Below are 21425 nucleotides of genomic sequence, written 5' to 3'. Positions count from 1 at the left end.
GTTATCTCAACATGATTAAATTTCATAAACATGAAGTTGTTGAATTTTTTGTTCATCCAACATGATTGTATCACGTTTTTGTTTGAAACATGAAATTATTTAGTTAAAAGTACATGATATTCTTTTTACTTTCAGATGAAGGGAGAGCAGTAAGGAAATGTAGAAATGTGTGGAAATGTTTTTTTGAAGATTTATTAAAAAATAGAAGACCAGAAAATCTGATTTATATAAGTATGAGAAACAACATTCTCTGGTCTGAAGAAACAAAGATTCACTCTCTTTGGTGTTAATGCCAGGTGCAATGTTTTGAAGAAACTCCATTATTCCTGCAGTGAAGCATGGTGGTGGCAGAATCACATTATGTGCATGTTCCGCATCAGCAGTAACTTGAAGACTAGTCAGACCAGAAGGACAAATGAATGCAGCAATGTACAGATTTATCCTGTAGTAAAATTTTCTCCAGTGTGCTCCTGACCTCAGACTGAGGTGCTGGTTAATTTTTCAGTAGGACAACACCCAAAGCAAATGGCTGAAATCTCAAAGGAGTGGCTTCAGAACCACTCTGTGAATGTCCTGGAGTGACCAAGCCAGAGTTCAGATTTGACTCAGATTGAACGTTTCTGGAGAGATCTGAAAATGGCTGCACAGGCGTCTCCCATCGACCTGATGGAGCTTGGAAACTGCAAAGAAGAATGGGCGAAACTCTTTAAACATGACTCAGCTGAACTTTATGCACCATATTCCTGAAAAACCTGAATTGCAGAGTAATTGCAACCAAGAATGGACCAGCACAAAATTAAGCAAAACCTGTGAATAATTACATACATGTGATTACTTAGTATTTAATTTTTAATACATTTGCAAAACCCTCAAAAACATTTTTCTACATATTCATGATGAGAAACTTTTGTGTAGAATGCTCAGGAAAGAGATTAATTTGATAAAATTATGAATAAGGCGTCAACTTAACAAACTGTGTAAAACGTGAAATTCTGTGAATAGTTTCAGGATGCATGTCTGTGTTTCTATGTCCTGTTGAGGACAAATTAAAAGTTTTTCCCATAAAATGATCATGTAGGAAGATGGAAAAAACTGAGTAAAACAGCATCTTTATAAACTGGTGCTTTAATTTAGAGTTTTAGTTCTGCTGTTCCAGTTCACAATAAATAAATGTTGTAATATATTGGTGTACAGTTGTCAGAGCTGCGTCACAGTAACACTGTGCTCAGATACAGTGAGTTGCCTTTGACTGCTGCAGCCTCAGAGTCTGAACAGGACGATCTCATCCCCAGCAGTCGATTAGACAAACTCTCTTTCTACTCGACCTCCTCAAAGAGGCGTCACTGTGAGCCAGATAGACATTAGTAACTGACCCTCTGCTGTGAGACGCTGAGAAAAAAGACCTGGATCCCTGAGAGAGTTTTCATTGTTTTCAATTGGAGGAGACTCAAGTAATGGACAGCTGATGACCAGCCTCCTCTTCTTAATGAGACAGAATAACTTGTACATATTTGCTACACAGTTAAGTCTATCAGCAAAGTCATACGAAATCTCATGATATTACAACATTGCACTACTTCTGTTTGAGGTGACTGAAATCTCATGAGCACTAGCCAATTGCGGTGATTGTGGATTTTCCTGATGAAGTTGTAGTATAACATGCCCCAACTACTTTTAAGCCATTTGTTTGGTAACAAATTTACATTTTCAGTAGGAATGATGAGTGGTGACAGACTGACAAACAAGACACCAGCAACATGTAAGTAAAGCAAGTTGTTCAGATGCTGAAGGAGGCAGAAAACATTGTTAAATCCGCCAATGGCTGGACCTCTGGACCTCTCAGAGTTAGCAACGTGAAAATGCTAAATGTTGTAACTGGTTTCTCAGGTTCTGTTTGCTATTGCATCATATCTGTATCTTTGCTATTATTTTATTCCCCCCCCCCCCCCCCAGGGGGTCTTTTGTGGGCTCTAGTGTCCCTTATTTGAAAGTAGGCTGACAGGAAGGGGGAAGGAGAGGGGAGAAGACATGTGGCAAACGTCGGCTGGGTCCGGGAATCGAACCCGCGACCACCGCGTCGAGAACTGAAGGCCTCCAAATGTGGGTCACGCTATCCCCTATGCCACCACAGCACACCCCATAGCTGTGCTATTATAGCACAAATAGAATATTAAAATGTAAAAAACATTTTGGATTAAAAAAAAAAAAAAACTTATAAATTGTAGTACAGTAATTGAAGAAAAACTCAGATTGACTTGGACTTTCCATCTTGTGGAAGACTGTAGGCTTGATTCCAGCTTCCTCCTGTCACATGTCGATGTGCCCCTGGGCGAGACACTGAAGCCCAAGTTGCCTCCTGATCCGCATGTTGGTGTATAAATGTGTGTGCGTTTGTAAGTGCGAATGGCTGAATGTGACTCTACTGTAGGGCTCTTTGAGTGTTAAAAATGACTGGAAAAAGCGCTATATGAGTTCAGTCCATTTACCATTTATTTCATCAGCAACATTTTATAAGCCTGCAACTTTCAACCATGTTCAAAACTAAAGAAGTTTTTTGGATGAAAGTTGAAACACTTTAATGAAACAAGACAGAGAAGAGCAGTCACCTTCTCTGTAATCACTTAGGATTAGTAGAGCACATTAAAAAAATCGAGACAAAATTATGAAAAAGAGAAATGCAACACAAGTGCCTTGTTTGATATTGATTTCTTGAAGTCTAACTAACCTGCATTGTGTTTGTGTTACAGGCAAATGAAGAATGCAATGCTTTCATATCTATGCAAAAACATTCTTTTTCCTCCCACTTCATATAAACAAGGTCTTATAAGCCTTTCAGTATATTGACTTATTGCTATCGATGAATACATTTTATAACAAAACGCAGCAGTTTCAGCTTTCTTCCTCTTTCTTATGAATCATTGTGTTAAAGCAACTTTAATTTCTCAGGTTTTAGCAACATAAAAAACAGAACAATCTTATGAGACCTTATTTAAGGTGTTACAGTAATAAAAGATTGGGAATAATTTCTTTACAGGGCAAGTGTGATTTGTAGAAACCAACTTCTGAGTAGATCGCATAAAAAAAGGATGTGGCTTGCAAATTTGCAGCAAAGTAAAGGTCAGAGTGATGGAATATATCAGCTCTTGTGGAAGCAATGAAAATTCACAGCACATATTGTAGAAAAACCATATTTTTCAAACATCTCATTTTAGACTGTGTCAGGTTAAGTAACTTAGACTGGATTCTTGTGTACAAAAGTATTTGCACCTTTTGATCTTTGTAACACTAACAGATAAAAAAAAAAAATCCTTTTTTGCTTTTTGCTTAGTTAGACACAATGTCCAACTTGTTTTTACTGGGATTTAATGTGATAGACCAACAAAATAGCACATGGTGGTGGGGTGAAGCTAATACCTGGTTTTAAAGTAAAGAAGAGTATTAATCAAATAACAAGTCAGAAGATCCTTGCTAACTCTGGAGGAGCTGCACTGCTCGGGAGGGAAATGCTGTGGCCTTCATGAGGGTGGTACATGGAAGAAAGTTGCAGTTTGGAGTTTGCCACAAGTAATATGAATTCAGTTTTTTTCCACGGTAGTATTCACCCTGCATACACCAATTCCATTTTAAAACATGGTGGTGGCTCCATCATGCTGTGGGGATGCTCTCTTAAAAAGAGACAAGGAAGTTGGGAGATTACTGGAAGGCAACTTCCCTTTCCTGAAAGACAACAATCCACAGTACACAAACAGAGTTACAATGGAATTGTTTATATCAGTGTACTCATAATTTTGAATGGCCCAGTCAAAGTCCAGAACTAAACAATGCAGAATTTGTGGCAGGACTTTATATTCACAGGTGATTTCAATTCAATGTGACTGAGTTTGAGCTGTTTTGCAAAGAAAATGAGTAAATATTTCAGCTCCAGGATCTATGGTTGAGACGTACCCCAAAAATATATAGCTTTTTAAAGGTTTTCTACAAAGTACGCAATGATGGAGGCTGAGTACAAATATACACTATGCTTTTGAAGTTTCTACTTGCAAACACATGTATTTTGATTTTCACTTCACAAATTTACACATAAAGTCTAGAGCTATGAACATCTGACTCTGAATCTGTGATTTCCACAAAATTCCCACAGAAATCACAGTGTGAAACTCCTATTTGAAGTCTCTTATCAATAATTAAGAAAAAAGCCCTCAAACTGATGGGCCCTAGATGACCTGTTTCCCACATCTAACAGCCCTCTGTCTATGCCGTTGGCTCGCCATGGAGACATTCCCAAGAGACTGTTTTCCGGACGGTTTTCCATGAGCGGTATGGAATGAGCTCCACATCTCTCGCCCGTAAAGAGACGTGGGGAAAAAGCAGCTGCCTCAGCACCTGCCGGCCCCCAGCGAAAATCAAAATATCAATAAGCTCTTATAGCATTAAAGAAAATGCCTAAATCTGACACTTTCTCTCCGTCCATCCCATTCTCTTTCCCTTTGCCAATATCACTCAACCACTTACACTTGGCATGGGCCCACTGGAGAGTTTTACATGTACATTAAGAGAGGCTTTCTGCCTCTATTTGTCCTCCTCCGCCTCTTCTTCCACTCCACTATATCTATTAAAGTAAATATACATTGGGTTGTGTGGTGACACATAGTCCATCCTCATTCATTTTTGAGCAGGTGATTGACAGAAGTTGAATAATAGCCCCGGTCAAGGAAGAGAACCGCAGCGGGATTGCCCGGCGAGCCCAGTAATAATCTTAATGTTTCACTGCGGTAAGGAAATCAGAGGAAAACCTCACCCCTGTTTGTTCCATTAGAATACAGCGGGAATAACTCAGGTTTAGATAATCCATCACTGTAAAAGTAAAGACTGACCTCGTGAAAAAAGTGCCCTGCCAGGGGAAAGAAGGAGGAAGATATGACACATATAAAAGCGCTACAAAAGTGGGCCGAATAAGCAAAAAGAGATATCACGGAGTGAGAAGAGTTTAAGTAGGGAATAAGGTGTGGAAGGGATGAATGGCCTAGGGCAGGAAGAGGATAGAAAGAGGAAGAAAGGATTGGGGGGGCCTGGGAGGAAGGAGAGTGGTGGTAAAGCTGAATGATTGCTCTGTGAGAAATATTATTGATGATTCAGGCAGTGTGAATTATTAATGGGGAGCGAAAAGCATCTTTGAACGTGTCTCTGACATTCAATACTGCCAGAGATCAATGAGCTGGCGTGGACGCAAAGAGAAGAGATGAAGGGAGGAGGAAGGAAGAGCGTTTGGAAGGGAGGGAAATAAAAAAAAAGTAGCAAAGAGAGGCGTGAGGGAGGACGTTTTTTTGTTTTTTTGTTTTTTGACATGTGGAGTATTTCAGATTGGGAGCTTGTCAGAAGGGGTTAGGATGGAGGAAAGCATGATGAGACGGCCAACTGCAGGGAGTCATGTGACGGGGTTGAAAGTGATTGGCTGTGACATTTTCCAGGGTCTAATGCTCCTCCTCAGACATAGGAAACAGCAGAACAGTTCCTCCTCCCCCACATGCTGGACAAGGTTTTCTGTCCCGCTCGCCCCAACCATATCACTGCATGTGTGTGAGTTTGAAAATGACAGTCCAGCGTATTTTCCCACACAACACAATGCACATATAGTTAAAGATGGCTCTGTGAGATTTTTTTTCCCAGCAATCTGATCCCTCATCACTGTCTGCACTTTTACACCGATAATTTCTCAACTTCAGTTGACACCACCATGACCTTCCCATCGAGTTGAAATCAGAGAGAGCTGAAGTCTTATCAAAAAAATAATCAACAATGCTCCCAGCATTGATTTAAAGCATACATAATAATGTGCTGCAGTAAAACTTAAAAATAGCTCCTCTAAATTTACTTTGTGTAAAGATTTTATAGTAACTTTTTTCACTTTGATCAGGGTGAGAGGAATATGCTTAGGCTACTTGTCTAAATAACATATTTAAAAATATTTAAAAATAATAATTTCAGCACCAAAATCCAACCCCATCCCGTAACAAAAATAAAACAAAGCCATGCATCAATTTTCCCTATACCTGCATATTCTTTGCTCCAGTTGTCCCAATAACAAAGTTTCAAACTTGATTCTAAAACTAAGAAAAATGTCCAATATGGTACAGACCCTGGGTTGATGAAGATCAGGAGAAGGTATCTATATATTGCCTTAAAAGGGCAGTATTATGTTATTCCGGGCACATAGTGGCATTTTATAGCATAATCAAGTAACTGTGATACCTTAAGTTATTCTAAAAATGTTGTATATATCAAACATGACTGAGAAGAAATTTGATTTTACAATTTGATATCTTGAAATTGGGCCTCTGTCCTTCTATAAAGTTACCACTCTTTCTGCCTTCAGCACATCTTCACTAAAGATTTCAAAGAGCCAAACGAAGGGTTTGTGAAGATGTACGTGCATTTTATGTCTGTATCATTTTTGATTAATCAGGCAATCAATTTCTCCCCCCAAAAAAAAAGTTTAATGCATTTTTATTTTTGAAGAATCCCACTGTGGAATAAGATTTGCTTGGAAAAATTGGAAATGCTGTAAATTCTCTCAATAAATGCTCTTATTTTTTTCATAAAGTTCAAACTTAACCTTCACAGAAAAAACTCTGAAATTCAACACCAGTTCTTACTCAGTTTCTAAGGGTTTCAGGTTGTTTTCAACTGTTTACATTTTCTGGGCATCATCTTCAGAAAAACAATGTGATAAAAAAAAAAAATGCATAAATGGAAAATATGTGCTTCGTCCTGTTTCTGTGCACCTTCCGATCATCGGTACGAAGTAGAAACCTGAACCTATACTGCGAGCTCCAGGGTCAGCAGACCTTGCAGAAAAAGCTGATCCTAAGGGACAGACTGTCAGGCCTACTCAGACGCTCCCCCAAAACACAAACACACACTCAAGCACACGTGCTGTTTGTTCGGACTGTCAGTCCTCGCACTCTAACATAGGCATTGTTGTGAGTGACACTAAAAGGAGACAGGGCTCAGCTCCTATCGCCACTGTAACAAGCTGATGGGGAGACAGACGAGCTCTGGCCGCCACACCTGATCACGGTGCAGGATGAGAGCTTTTTTCTGATAGACATGCAGCGAGCATTCACTTTCTGGCTGTCATGTAAACAACCAAACAACCAGTGCAATGGCTCAGTGTGGATGTAATAACATGTGTCTTTACCTCTGTGTTTGCATTTATGCATGAATGGCCGCATTCAGCCATCTTTTGTGGTTTATTGAGTCCAAAACAGAAAACTGAAAATGATCCCTGCCCTAAAAAAGAAAAAAAAAAAAGAAAGAAAGATATAATAGTTTTGGAACTGGACAATTACAACAGCAGTCTTTTTTAGCCTTTAGTCACAGTTTTTTTTTTATTGGCCTAAAGTTGTTATTGTTAGTTTATTTACTTCATTTTCTTCAGTGTTTTTCTGACCCCAACCCCCTGCAGCCTGGCATGCGTCCAGGTTAGACACAGTTCCCATCACAAAGCAGGTCCTGAATGCTGACATACCTGTTTTTTTATGATCTGAGAGCAATGTGAGCAAAATCCAATGTTTTTGCATCTATATATTGTATGACATTTAATGCAACACTTTATGATAAAAAAGAGCACTCTTTGACGGGAAATGAAGATTGTACAATATTCCTCACTGATATGTCTATTTAGAGTATCTGAAGCCACAAAGAATACTCTACTTCTAGCAGTTTTTTACAGTAAAGTGGATATTTACATTTGCAATAATGAACACTCTAAAGCGGCAGCACATTTTGAGTCTGCTTTTATTTTTCAAGGGCTGGTGTTTGACATAATCTGAGAGCATGGAGTTGCTGATGTGCCAACATTTCTTAATCAGGCTTGGGAAAATCACATGTTTAAAAACTGGAATGAAAGCATGTAAGACACAAGGATAATTTAATAAATAAACCTTGATTTTCTTTACTAAAACAACGAAATGTAGATGTTACTGACTTCAACATTAACAAAAGTGTCCAGTATAAAAAACAAATACACTAAAAGGTCCATTCTACATACCAAATACTGTAATGACGACTGCTATTGTTGTACAATAGTTTTCTGACTGTAGAGTTGTAAATTAAACTAAATAAACTGAGCTAAGCCTGATATTTACAGAGTATTATGACCAGAAGGAGCCCAGTCCGTCAGGGGTCAAAGTATAAACATAAGGCGTACGATCGACGAACCTGCAGACACAATACGATCGGCAAGATAAAATGCGGTTGGCCAGGTGAGACTAGGGCCTCTCAAAAGTACTTTCAAAACTAAGAATGGTCTTGGTGCTACAACATAAACTGAATTGGAAACAGTTTTTCCATTTGTCCTAACATCCTGAGCTCCCCTCACCCAGCTTATCCTTCTGTCTTTCACCTCTGAGCTCTAATACAAAGGGACGTGTACGATTGACCCACTCTAAAGCACTAACAGACTGTCTGGCCCCAGCATGGACACTAAAGAGAGACGGACTATTAACCTCCATCACCCGGCCTCCCTCGGTCTCACTGCCCTGTCATTCTCCCCTCTTCCTCAGCTTCCTCTTCAATATCACCACCTGAAAACAGCTGTGGGTGAGTTAGTAGCTGGTTTGCGGTTGGATCGGCTGGAGGCTTGTGACAGGGGTTAAGAGCCGGGTCAGTGACTTAGTCGAACACATTGTGCTGGTTTGTTTTATATGCATGTATGCCATTGTCGATTATTTGTCTGAAATAACTACTGGGCCCTAGACTTAGACTTAAAGGTTTTCACTCTCGTTCCAGCCCCTTTAAAAAGTCACAACCCAAACCACTCAGGAACTTGCTGAAAGTCATGGATTGAAGAGATTAGCAGAACTACATCATTAGGAAAAAGCTAAAGGTGACTCCTCACACAGGATCACAAATCAAGCACCCTCGTCTCCACAACTAAACTTGAAATCTGTCCATGAAAAAGGTCAACGGTACTTGGCTAGAACATGGAGCAGCCTTTCAATCCAACATGTAAACACTGTAAACAAGCTTGATTCCCTCTCCAAACTATCTGACTGACTTTGATTAGCTCCACTTTCTTCTCTGACTCAATGAAGAGTTTGCAAAAAATTCCTCAAAGCAAACCAAAAGCCGTTGTAATTTCCTTTCACCTTAAAGTTTTTACCAATGCATTATCCTTCCGACTGATTCAGGAATCCCAATCAAGCCCTGAAGCATTGCCATTTCATTATTGTCATATTGTATACAGAATAATATTATTAAAAAAGGTTTGTCTTGTTTTTTTCTTGATTTGGGTTTTTAATTATATGGCTTTTTTCTATATACGAGTGTAATTGAATTAACTAATTAATAAAAACTGAACTGGTATACTTTTCCAATCTATAACAGGACATTCCTGCACAAAAAAATGTTTCACTTCTTATTTAAGCTTTACTGTTTTAGGCTATAGACCATTTCATGATGCTAAACCTATAAATCCAAAGATGGGCCAAAGCATCTCTAAGGCTCTACAGGATGCAGAGCTTTTGAAATCCAGCTTCAGATTCAGTGTGATTAAAAAGCTCTGGTCTTTTCTGCTGCCTCTACAAACACCAAATGCATTAAATGAATAATGAAAAAGATTTCCAAGAAACTTCAAAGGGATGTGACCTGTCATGGATGAAAATTACAAGCAATGCATTAAACTACCAAAAAGTCTGGCTTTAAAAAAAAAAAAGCAGATGGACTTTGCTGAATGGGTCGATTGTTGCCACTCATTGAGCACACATTGGTGATTTTTAGCTCTAACAGATAGAAATTAAGGAATTGTTGCAGAAACTACAAGAGTATTGATTCTCAAAGCTTTTACAGAACTTCAAGAAACATTTCCATATTCTTCTTCTTTGTGGTACATTTTTGGATAATGCATGTTTGAAAGTATTTTTCTTCTTTTGGTACATTTGGCACTTTTAAGCCTGGAGACTGCCCTTTGTGTTTGACTAACTGCCCCCAGTCAAGGAGAAACAAATCACTTCTCATTTGAAAGCAATTCTCACTATGCATCATTTGCTCTTTTCATGGGACGTTTGCTAAGAGGATCCCACACACAGAAGGAGGAAAGAGTACGATCAAGAGTCAGAGAGGCAAACAGGGACCTAAGGCAGCAGTGGAGTCCCCATAAAGCCAAGGTTAATCCCTTTGCCGCTCCATCCATCACTGAGCAGCGAAGAAGAGGGGTGTCTTTGCAGGGTAAGGGACCACTTTCAAGCCACATATATGTGTGTGATGAAGAAGAGAGAGGTGGTGTGGGGTAGAGGGGGAATACAGTTGTTGGGGAGGTGGAGGGGTCTGTATCGCCCCATTGTCTCCCCAAGCACCCATAAAGGGCGTAGGAGCAGGGGGATCATAAGCCTCGTTTGGCAGGAGTTATGGCCACTAACACAAAGCAGGCAGACCAGAGCAATAACGGCTCAGGATGTAGTTGTCACAGTAACCAGCAGGTACTGATGCTGGCGGACCAAGAAGGATGCTGGGTGGACAGCAGCCAGGACAACACACAGAGAGAAGTAGAGACATCACTATCACTGGTGATCAATGGTCAGTAGGAAGACTGGGAGGCAGCAGCAGCTAGCCACCCACAGAAACAGGTAGAGTTTTATTACAGAGATCTGAGTCGATAGAGGCTCAAAATGACGCTTTTCAAAAGTACGAATGTGCAAAATTAACAACTGCAACAAGAAGCAAATTTTTACAGAACATCCCAGTCCAGGATAGAAAGCCCCTCACACTGAGTCTCAGTTAATGTATAACAGGACATTATTTCAATATCGTGAAGCAAGAAGATAAAGTGCTCTGATAACAGTTTTATCATATTACTAAAATATCCCTAAATTAAATACTCAAGAACCTCATTCCCTCTTCCTCAATCACAGTACAAAATTACATACAAGTCTATATGTGAGGCTCAAGACACACAAAAACATTTACTTTTAAAAACAAAATTTAGACATCAACTTTAGATTAAGGATGGGTGTCCTGCTTGAACAGATATAAGATGCAGGGGGGGGGCGGGGGGGGGGGGGATACAACTTTGTATAATAAAATAAAAATAAAAAAACTGCTGTTAGGACGCTAAGATGGTAAAAAGATCTCTAATGCTGCTCATCTTCTCAGGAGGGATTTTGGACCCGTTCTCTGGACACAATCTGTTGGGTTTCTCAAATTTTCAGCTCCCTCCAAACAAGTGTTTGGAGGGAGGGTATTCCAACTCCTTTGTTGTCTTTGATTATGTAAGTCCAGATGTTCTCATGCTGAATGAGATGTAAGCCATCTTCAGGGTTCTGGTGGGGAAGGAAGGTTCTCATCCAATGTTTCTGTTTCTGGTAGAATGTAGTGATGGCGGTTATTGAGTGATGTAAAGGATCCATTCATCTAAATGTGTTGTGATAAGTTGATGCCTAGGAGCTTGACTTTAGGATGATGTCACCACAGGATTTCTCTCCAACCTTCTCTGAAGTATTTCAGTATTTGTCAAGAAGGCAAAGGGGACCTCTTAGTGTGCTTTCTAAAGCAAGTATAAGATTTGAATGTATTTACAGCGTATAATAAAACTGTGGTCCTACCTGCCTTCATATAATTGACAAGCTCCTCTTGTGTACAACTAAAAAAGACCAAATCTTTTTCATGTTTATTGTCACCTCATGAGACCAGAACAGGCATCCTGCCTCAAGAGCAATTCTTGCTGTTTTCATAATGAATCCATTTCCCAATATTCACACTGACAGTGGTCACATTCTCACTGAGCTTCTTGCAGACGGTCTTGTAGATCATTATAGCCAAACTGTCATTTTCCTTGGCATCATCAGCTCGTTGGTCTCCCAAAACTGGGGAAGATGATAAAATGCCAAATTGAGAAAACGAGTATTTGTGTTTGATTAATTTGTCAATTTCTGTGCCAAATCATCACACAAGCACCTTGAACTTTGTCTGGGCACTGAAAGATCAAATGCTTATTTTGACTTAATAGAGCGTGTTCTTTTCTTTCTAAGTGATAAGATTCTCTATTATGATTATCTTCACCGCATCTTTAATGCCCTTTGTATTTCATGTACAGCCTTGCTGCTTGTCTTGAATCTGTGAAAATACTGCACAAATCATTCAAACTTAAACAAAATTCACAGAAAACCAACTCCCTTCTCAAAAACATGTCTTAAAAGACACTGGAAGCAATATTAACACGTTTACTTTTAATGTTTGTTTTGAAAAAAACTCAGTCTGTTCTGATCTTCAGTATTTTTTGTGTTGAAGAGTAAAATTTAAATCATCCACTTATACATTTTCATTTTCTGTAGATCTCCCGGGTATTAGGCAAATGTGCGGTGTCAAAGCCGCAGTTTGCACATATTTTGCTCTTTCCCTCCGCCTCTCACTCCTTATGTCTCGGAGGGTCATTTGCCTGTTCAGATGAGATTATGAGCTATAATGGAGGAGGTGTGGAGTGCTGAGACAAGGAGAAATGGCCCGCCGTGTAGATAGAAGATTTGATGGTTAGTCGATAGCTCTTCTCGTTCGTCAGAGGCAGAGGAGGAGAGCACAGAGAGGGGCCACACATGGACCTTGATTCTATGGAAATGCATTATTTGTGAAGATTACCTGAAACGGTCTCGGAAAATCATTTTGGCTTGAACTAACCTTGAACATTCCCATACTTATGTAAATGATCTCCATCAGTGGCAATCAATGAATGGAATAGCCTTGAGGTTCTTAAATGTTACACAGAGCGTTTTCGGTTGTTAGTTTGGTCATAACAGCCTTGTAAGACAAGATGAGGGTCACACTGTCAATTCATCTTTTTGGCCCCCTCACAAGTGTAATCAGATTGTTTTTGTCCCATTGATATTGTTGTGTGTTTAGTAAAGAGTTAAAATGTTGTGCAGTTTAAAATGTGTGAACCTGCTGCTTTTCTCTCAGTGATTTTAGAAGAAAGTTGCCTGCAAGCTGTCAGTCCACTTCAAGGCTGTGTTGTCTGTCCTCGTAAGGCCGCTGTCTGAGTGGAAGAAGGACACAGTGACACGAAGCCCCTGAGGGATGAGTTCATCACCGACTCTGGCAGGAGGCATGAATGACGTCTGACATGTGGCTGGACTCTGAGTGCCGCCTGCTGCTAAATGCTGCACAGAAAAAGCCCTCTGATTGACCAGATCTGACACAAAAACAAGTGAGCACACAAGCCTGCGTTCACACAAGGAGGTGTGATGAGGATAACAGGATTTCCCTGCTGGTGTAATACTAACACCCACGCCTAGAACAATTTGTTTATTGATGGATAAATATTTACTATGTAATCAGCTTTGTGTCATTAATATTATTCAAGCAAAACAATTACTGAATGATTTTTTCCCCCTTCTTGATTCTTGTCAAAGCTCTAAAAAAAATCAATTTATTTATTATATTAAATCAGAATACAAAACCCCAAAGAAGAATTTTTACTAAACTTGCATGCTTTTAATAATTTTTGCAAAAGTTGTCCAAAAACTAGTCTAGTTAGTATTTAAAGACCAACAGGTCTGAAGTTTAGGACTGCAGAGGTGTAGTGCTGGTGGGAAGCATGGGTCCTTTAAACAATTTGTTCTCCATTTCATCAAAGTTTTTTTTTTGTTTTTTTTTTTTTCCTGCAGCTCACTTTATGTTGTTTTCATGGTCATTGTTTACTTTGGCAGACTAAACTATTTTTTTAGGTTCAGGAAAAAAAACTAATATGCTGAAGTACATCCCTCAACTGTAAATGAGCCCAGCTGGAAATAAAGGAGCTGTGAGATAATCTCCAGGAAAAAAAAGTATATAAAATGTTGGAGCTTAATGATCAACAACAAACCAAACAATGGTTAGATTGTTTGTTTTAGTTTTAGTTGTTCGGTTTGACACTATACCTTCACCTTGTCAGTCTGGTAGATTATCGTCTTTCAATCACTGTTTCTGAAAATAGTGGTTGAAATACGGTACATACAGCTTGATCAGTCACTAAATGTTAAAAAGTCTGGTGGAAATCATTCTCTCATTTTGTGATCTCTGTTTTATGCTTCCTGGATTTGTACCTGATGTTTCCCAGTTTTTTTCCAAAGCTCAACCTCAAGCCTCTCCTGGAAAAGACCTCAAAGCCTCTGCCACACCAAACCGAGAATACATATCTGGTTTATCATCTCTCATCGACAACCATCCACTGTGGAACCTTTACTCCTCTCAGACATTTCAATACCAACCCAGCTCTCCATCTTCTAAACTCCCAATATCAGCTAAACATGCAGTATTAACATGGCCATGCTTCTTTACAAATCAGCTATCATTGGCCAAGAGGCATAAATTAAACACACAAGATCTTCCATTTTTTCTGTTGCTGTATAATTGCATCCCATTCAGTAGTTAAACTATTAAATAATTTAAACAAAGACAAAAATTTTCAGACAATTTATGTTCTTGTGGTTTACTGCTGACTTTAAGGAAATGCTGGATTGTGTTTTTTTTTTAAACATAAAAAAAAGTCAACATACCAACAAAACTTGAAACCTCGGCCAATCTCTGTGACGTGCGTGCAGAGCTGTTTGTGTCTAAAATGCATGAGAATGTGTGCAGTGAGCTGGGACTTTATGCATGGCTGCACCCACCTTAATGCATGAAGCCTATTTACTGCTCATTCATATTTATCTACAGCACATGTGTGTTCTGGCCCACAGCTGTTCCTGAGCAGGTAGCTGAGCATTTCCAGGTTTTGGATGTGAAGCGGCCCTCTGGTGCAGCACGTGAAGTTCACACACTTCAGGTGTTTGCAAAGTCTGACTAATCCCGATATTTTCTTTATGAGGTCATGTTTTCTGTGAAAAACACAGTGAGAAACTACAACAGCTCTGTGTCTGGCTAATTCACAAAGAACACACACCCCAACAGACACACACTCAGCACCTATCAATGAGGATACTGAGTCATCGATTAAGTAGAGTCACAATTATCTTAACCTTCGCCCTGAGGCTCCTCTGCTTCTACAAGCGAACAAGACGCTCCATCACAGTGAGAATAATGGTGTGTTACATCTGTTAGTCACTGACAGTAAGCATTTACTTCACACAGAAATCATCCATGGGAATCTCATGTTGGTCAAATTGATTTCATTTAATTGCATATTGCTTTCTGAGGATTTTATTTTCCATCCTATTTTCATTGACTGTGGTTTGGATTCCCATCTGGGCCAGGTATGACAAACCAGCAGAACTGTGAATGACTTCCTACTGAGAGAAAACTATTGGAACAATGTTGCCACATTTACAGTAAACAATGGGCTAAATAAAATTACCTAAACACTCACTTATCTTACACAGAAAATAGGACGGTATTAACAAGCTGTGTGACTTCCAAAGGGTTAGTAGATGAAAACCTGGTATCCAGAAGAATTTCATAGGAAAAACAATGGATCTGTCAGGTCCTGTGCCAAGTACTTGATGGACGCTTTTCTCTACTATTGCTCAAGCTCCAAAAATGTAAAATCTGATGAAAAGATTAGGCGATGTCAAATAATTTAATTTAATTCTGTACAATTAAACAGAAAAACAATAAATCCATAAAAAGAAAAAAATCATAAAAGGTCCGTTGCCACAAATTTGCATCAAACCACCACAAGGCTCAGTTGTCAGATACTGTAACATCTGACTATGATATTTATGTGTTTTGAGCCAAAACACACAGATGGTTTATATTCAACACATACCAAGGATTAAATTAAAAGCCAGAGGTTGGAAATACAATAAAATATGCATAATTTTCATCAAGTTGGATTGTACATGCCTAGCCATTTTAATGCATGTGTAACGTTCAAATGAACAATCTCTTCTTAATTTATTAATTTACAATGTGCTTGGCAGCAAGATCCCACATTTTTTAACAATGATAAGTAAATCTTGTGTTCGATTTATTTCTTAACTTCCAACTTTGCTGAATCACATTTCATTTGAATTCCAGGATTCAGATAGGAATCTATCAGCATCCCATATCCCACACTGTATAAAAAGAAAATGTAACAAAATTCAACGTCTTAAGGCAACAATAATTATGAACTCAGGACTTAAAATTTTTGTAGATCCAGTAAAAGTTGGAGGGATTCATGAGTCTTTCTTACTCACATTGAATCAGTGACTAAAACAATATTTTAGACTAACTATGAATGATAGATATTCCATCTTGAAAATAAGCTATGGACACACTGCAAAGAATGAGTGGACTTTAGTTTGTGTGGAAGGAAGATAAATGTAAAAACAGCCACTTTATGTTTAGAGGAGCTCATGATGGATAACTTACTTTGTCAAGTTGTTGTGCTCTGATTGTAGATTTTTTAAAGACATTTTTAAGTGGGCTTATTAAACTTCATTATTGGGGAATCCCTGTATTTTAAAAAAAATATATAAAATGTGCTTATAATACTGCCTACTTTGACTTTTTCTTGACTATGATTTAGATCCAAACTCAACTATGTGAGACAATCTGAATGTTTGACAACTTGATTCTCTTTCCTGCTTCTCCCATGTATTGCTTTTGACTTTTCAACGTCCCACTGTCTCTTCCTCTTTCAGCATCACCCCCACCCACACACGTCTTTCTCCATCTCACTCCGCCTCTGACACCCTGATCAATTCCCCATCAAATCCTAATGCTGCGGTTTAACTCAAGTGTGGCATCTTAATTAGAACGATAACTGCACACTGTCAGGGTCATCGACTCCGCCGGACGCCAACCAATGCCTCTCATCGACAGGCTGCCAGCGCTCAGAGAGGATCTGAAAGTGGGAGACAGAGGGCGGGGTGGACACAGAAAACTGGACGGCCAGAGTTGAGGACGAGGCGGGTTCCCAGTGACGGGAGAGAGATATGGTTTACCATAGAGGGAAGGAAATTAAGACATCTGAGGATCGCCCATTGTTTTGTCAAGTATTGCTCCACTTGACCTCAGTTAACACTCAAGAGAATTGATAGCTGTAAGGTTTTCTGTGAATAGGATGGGATTGAAAAAGCAGAAAGTGAAAAAGAGGTCAAGTCAAATGAAACAGAAGACTGTGAGAGGAAGGACAGTTTTGATAATGGTTGCAAAAAATACTTTGATGTAGGATATACAGTAAAGAGAAAGATTTAATATAAAGCCATTTAAAAGAAATCTAGCAACGATGAAGGCATTAAATTTTATTACGGAATCAAAAATGTATTAGTATCATGAATAAGGTTAATTTCTCTCATTTCTATTAAAACTGAACCTGTAGGATGATTATTTTTAATGATCCATCATAAAAAGCAATGAGTTGATTTTTTAAAATATACATTAAAAATATGAGGTATGAAAGATTTAGTATTCACAGTTTAAATAAAATTAAAGAATTTCTGCTAAAAGAATCATCCTCTAACGTTAGTTATCACTCTAATTGTTTTTGACTGTTAAAATAAACTAACAGAAACAAAATGTGGAAAACCAAAGAGCTTAACTTTCAACTCAATTTCTCCAAAGTTTGAAGAAAGCAGCTTTGAAAATAATTTATACTTATTTTGCCACATTTAAATCTAAGGAATAGGTTTGAACAAAGAAAGTAAAAGTTTCAAAGATGATCTATAGTCACCAGAAAATGCAACTTTACCTGCTTGATGTTTTTGAATGTTGAAGGTTCTACATGCATCCAATCCGTCTCCGGTTGGATGCATGTAGAACCAGAGGCATGAATAAAAAAGAAACCCAAGGACTGAGAAAGAGAAAAATAATTTTAGCTTTCAGCGAGAAACAAACTTTAATGCTGATTAAAAAAGAAAGTATTTTGGGGTGTGATAAAGAAACAAATGAGCACAGATGTTTGTTGCTCCCTGTCATTAATAGAAACAGCATTCCAGGGACAATCTTTGGACAAATGTTAGCTGTAAACTCCTTGAATGGTCAGATTATTCACCACATAACTGAGCAACAACAAAATATTAAAACAATCTAGGCCTGTTTCAATAATCGAATCCTTGTTCTATAAATATCTGAAAATAGTTTTCCAAATTTCCTCCCCAATTTTATAATATAATCTGGTGCCAATGGATCCTAAATATATTTGTGTTTTGTTGCATAAAAACACGTTAATTTGCATGTAATCCAACAAAGAGACTTGGAAAAATTGATATAATTCAATGGGAAAAGGACCCCTAAAACAAAACTTTTACAACATGACATGAAATTAAATGACACACTTTATGTGGCAACAGGGAATAATGTTATGTTCTTTGTGTTCTTTGTTGTACTCAGGTGGAAAGTGTTTGTCTCAGGTGTTGTCACAGAAGACAGACAAATAGGCATCACAAACAGAGAGTTACCAACCTTCACCTGTAGACACACAGTTGTCAGCCACAGCACACTGTGTGCTAAAAGAAGAATTTTTCACACCAGGCAGGGAATTCCCTCCTGTTCATCTTGTCAGGTGGCCATTTGTCCTCTTTTTTCCCCCCCTTTCCTCTGAGGAGAGATGAGGAGGAGAAGAGGCGTGAGAACAAGAGATGAGAGACAGAGACAGGAGGAGCAAGTTTCCCTTTTTCTTGTGACAAATAAAGAAATCAATAAATCATTGCAGGCCTTTGACGGTTGTGGTGAAGGGGGGGCTGCCTGTTCTTCATAGACTATTTATGAAGCTGTCGTCGCCGTCCCCCTCTCTGTAAGTGTGTGTTGGACAGCCGCTCACGTCGCGAGTGAGAGCACTGTCTGAAATATTTAAATGTTTGCGTGCATTTCACACTGGACCTGTGGCCCCTCTCAGAGGATGCTGTGGGCTTTATGAGTGGGGTGGGCAGGAGGCGAGATGTGTTTGTCAACATGTTTGTTTATAACAAATCTGACCGCCAGTGGCCGGATGTAAATAAAGCAACCTTGATGCTCCTCATCTGTCACTCAAAGCTTCCTCGGTTGTTTTCTCTCTATAGTACTGTTGTGCAACAAGGATTGCAACAATGTTTGGATTATGCAACTATTATTAATTATGATAGCTATTTAATAAAATCAACAAAGTATTTATTTTTTTGTTGAACAAGTTGGGGCACTACCTGATGACCAGCAAACATTAGCCAAACACGTTCAGTCACTGATAAACTGATCCTGGATCCTGTGACTGTATGCTAACGACTGTCGCTGCTGTTAGCATATGGATTTGAGCTATGCAGTGTTATGCTAATCAATAGGCAGACATTGACATCTTAATGGCTGTTTCATATTTGGGTTTACTACATGTACTCTGTGCACTCTTCACATGGATGGTTAAGATTTTGTAGTCGAGTGAACCTATACGCATATACTTCTTGTGACAAATTCCTTAATTTCCCACAATCTGACAGGACACCAGCAAGCTTGATGAGCTAGTTGTGTGCATAGCCCAGTTTCCTCTCTACCAGGGCAGCTGGAGACTCTTTAAGAAGATGTCATATGTTGTTGGTATGGTACGAAGTGGCAGCCTGGCTGATGTGTGTCCTTGTGTCTGGTTGTGGAGACTTAAGTTAACACTGTGAAAGTTTCAAAAGTTTTCTTTTCCACCCAGCAGGTGAGAAGAGTATAATCCACTTAAATCTGTGCCTCCAATTCAGGTGTGTCTTCCTGGACTGGCTCTGAAATGCTAAACTACAGGCCTTTTATATTCACGCTCTACACTCTGTGGCTTGGAATAAGTTTAACAGCATTCTTTGTTGTAAACGATTATTCATATTGTGGCCGAAACAAGAACAAAAATCTCTTTAAATGTGATGTATATGCAGAGTATTCCTTGAAAACTTCATGACTTCTTTAAAACTGGAAGAGAAGACACTCCACTTAGATTCCTGCAAAGGATGTTTATTTCTGCCAATTCAATAGAGTGTCTTGTACTTTGGGTCATGATCTATATCTTATGATAGGCAAGGGACAGAATGAGGATGCACCGATCAATTAGGGGCATTGCCTTTCTACTAAACTATTTATTTACCATAACACCCTAGAGTAACAACTTTATCTCTCCAATCAAATCCACAATCAATTCCTCCATATCTATTCTTCTGTCTTCCCCAAATGAACAAAATGCTTGAATTCCCCTCCCTTGATTCAGACACTCAACCCAAACCCAGAGGGAGCACTCAACCTTTTTTCAGAATGAGATTAATGAGAAAATATGGAATAACAGCAGCTCGCCTAGTGTCTTTCAGAGCTCCACTGGGTACCGCTGTGTCTGAGTGAACCTTCACTGGGCATTAGTTCATTAATAAATTAGAGTTTAGATCCAAATGGAGCTCTGCCAAAGAGTACCACTTCACAACCCTGCAGTAATCCACCTTTTACAGGAAGATTATCCAGATTATTACACCAGCTCTGGCTCAACAGACCCTGAACTCAAATTACTATAAAAAAGGGCTGATTGAAAACACTGCTAATTTTTTACTTTAGGATAATCCCCAAATGAGTATTAGTACCTTGTAAAACCTCTGTTGGAGGGCTAAAGCTGAAGTCTCTTAGACATGCAGTGAAACACTTACCTAATAATTAGTTTTCTTGGGTCTCTATTCAATGTGGTCACATTTTTTAAATTCCCTCCCAGAATTTTTCTAACTTTGAATCAAATGTAAATGTTGTGTGTTGTGAACATGTTTATGTTTAACTCAATAATTCTCTTTTCAGGGATACATTCTTTACTCATTTTAGATTTTTCCTGTTCCCATTACATTTTGCCACATATATTTGTGTCTTCAAGCCATGACCAATGAAGTGGATCTAATAAATCTCCTCTAAGCTTAAGGTCTTGTTTCTCGTTTAGTCAAAGCAGAAGTGCTCCTTCTGTGCCTGAGGTGGAGGAGACTTGTCTGATCTGCAGGAGTTGTTTTAATCATGACTGATAGTAGAATGAAGCAGAAGATGGTCGGACATTGGTGGTTCTACCTCAAAGACTGGAATTACAGGTGCAACTTCAGCCAAAGTTGTTAAATTAGGGAACATTCCTCCATTTAAAGCAATCAGCAGTCAGCAAGACTCTATGAACAAGATTAACCGATTTAGTTACTTGTACTATGTGAGTAAAGTTGAAAATGTCTGCAACACATGGCCTCCAGATGTTTCTATAACCAGTTCAGGTTTTTTTAATCTAGTCAAATAAAGGTTGTTGTTGTTATTATTTTTTTAATCTAGTCAAATAAAGGTTGTTGTTGTTATTATTATTATTATTATTATTATTATTATTATTATTATTATTATTATTATTATTTTCCCTGCCACAATCTGAAACTGAGACAGAGTCAGTGGAAACAAAGTTTGTGTGTCAATCACAAATGTTTGGTAGGAAATAAGGAGTAAATCTCCATTAAAGCCAACAAGTATTGTACATCATGAGAGTGATATTTAATGTTTTTAGCAGACGCGTAACTTATATAGTCATAGAATAACTT

The 21425-nt window shown here is 38.7% G+C and overlaps 1 long non-coding RNA gene across 1 annotated transcript; it reads right to left on the bottom strand.

Annotated features, from left to right (window-relative positions):
• Window positions 1-368: 368 nt before the first annotated feature.
• Window positions 369-20570, bottom strand: LOC122838863. The gene is made up of 3 exons (XR_006371958.1): window positions 20523-20570; window positions 18355-18489; window positions 369-680 (listed from the first exon to the last, which is right to left on the bottom strand). It is a non-coding gene; the product is annotated as an uncharacterized LOC122838863 (long non-coding RNA).
• Between the last annotated feature and the right edge of the window lie 855 nt (window positions 20571-21425).

The sequence above is a fragment of the Gambusia affinis genome, linkage group LG10 (assembly GCF_019740435.1).
Source record: "Gambusia affinis linkage group LG10, SWU_Gaff_1.0, whole genome shotgun sequence".
NCBI classification, from domain to species: Eukaryota; Metazoa; Chordata; class Actinopteri; order Cyprinodontiformes; family Poeciliidae; genus Gambusia; species Gambusia affinis.
The sequence above is the reverse complement of the archived record's forward strand: the minus strand, read 5'-3'. Positions and strand labels throughout refer to the sequence as shown.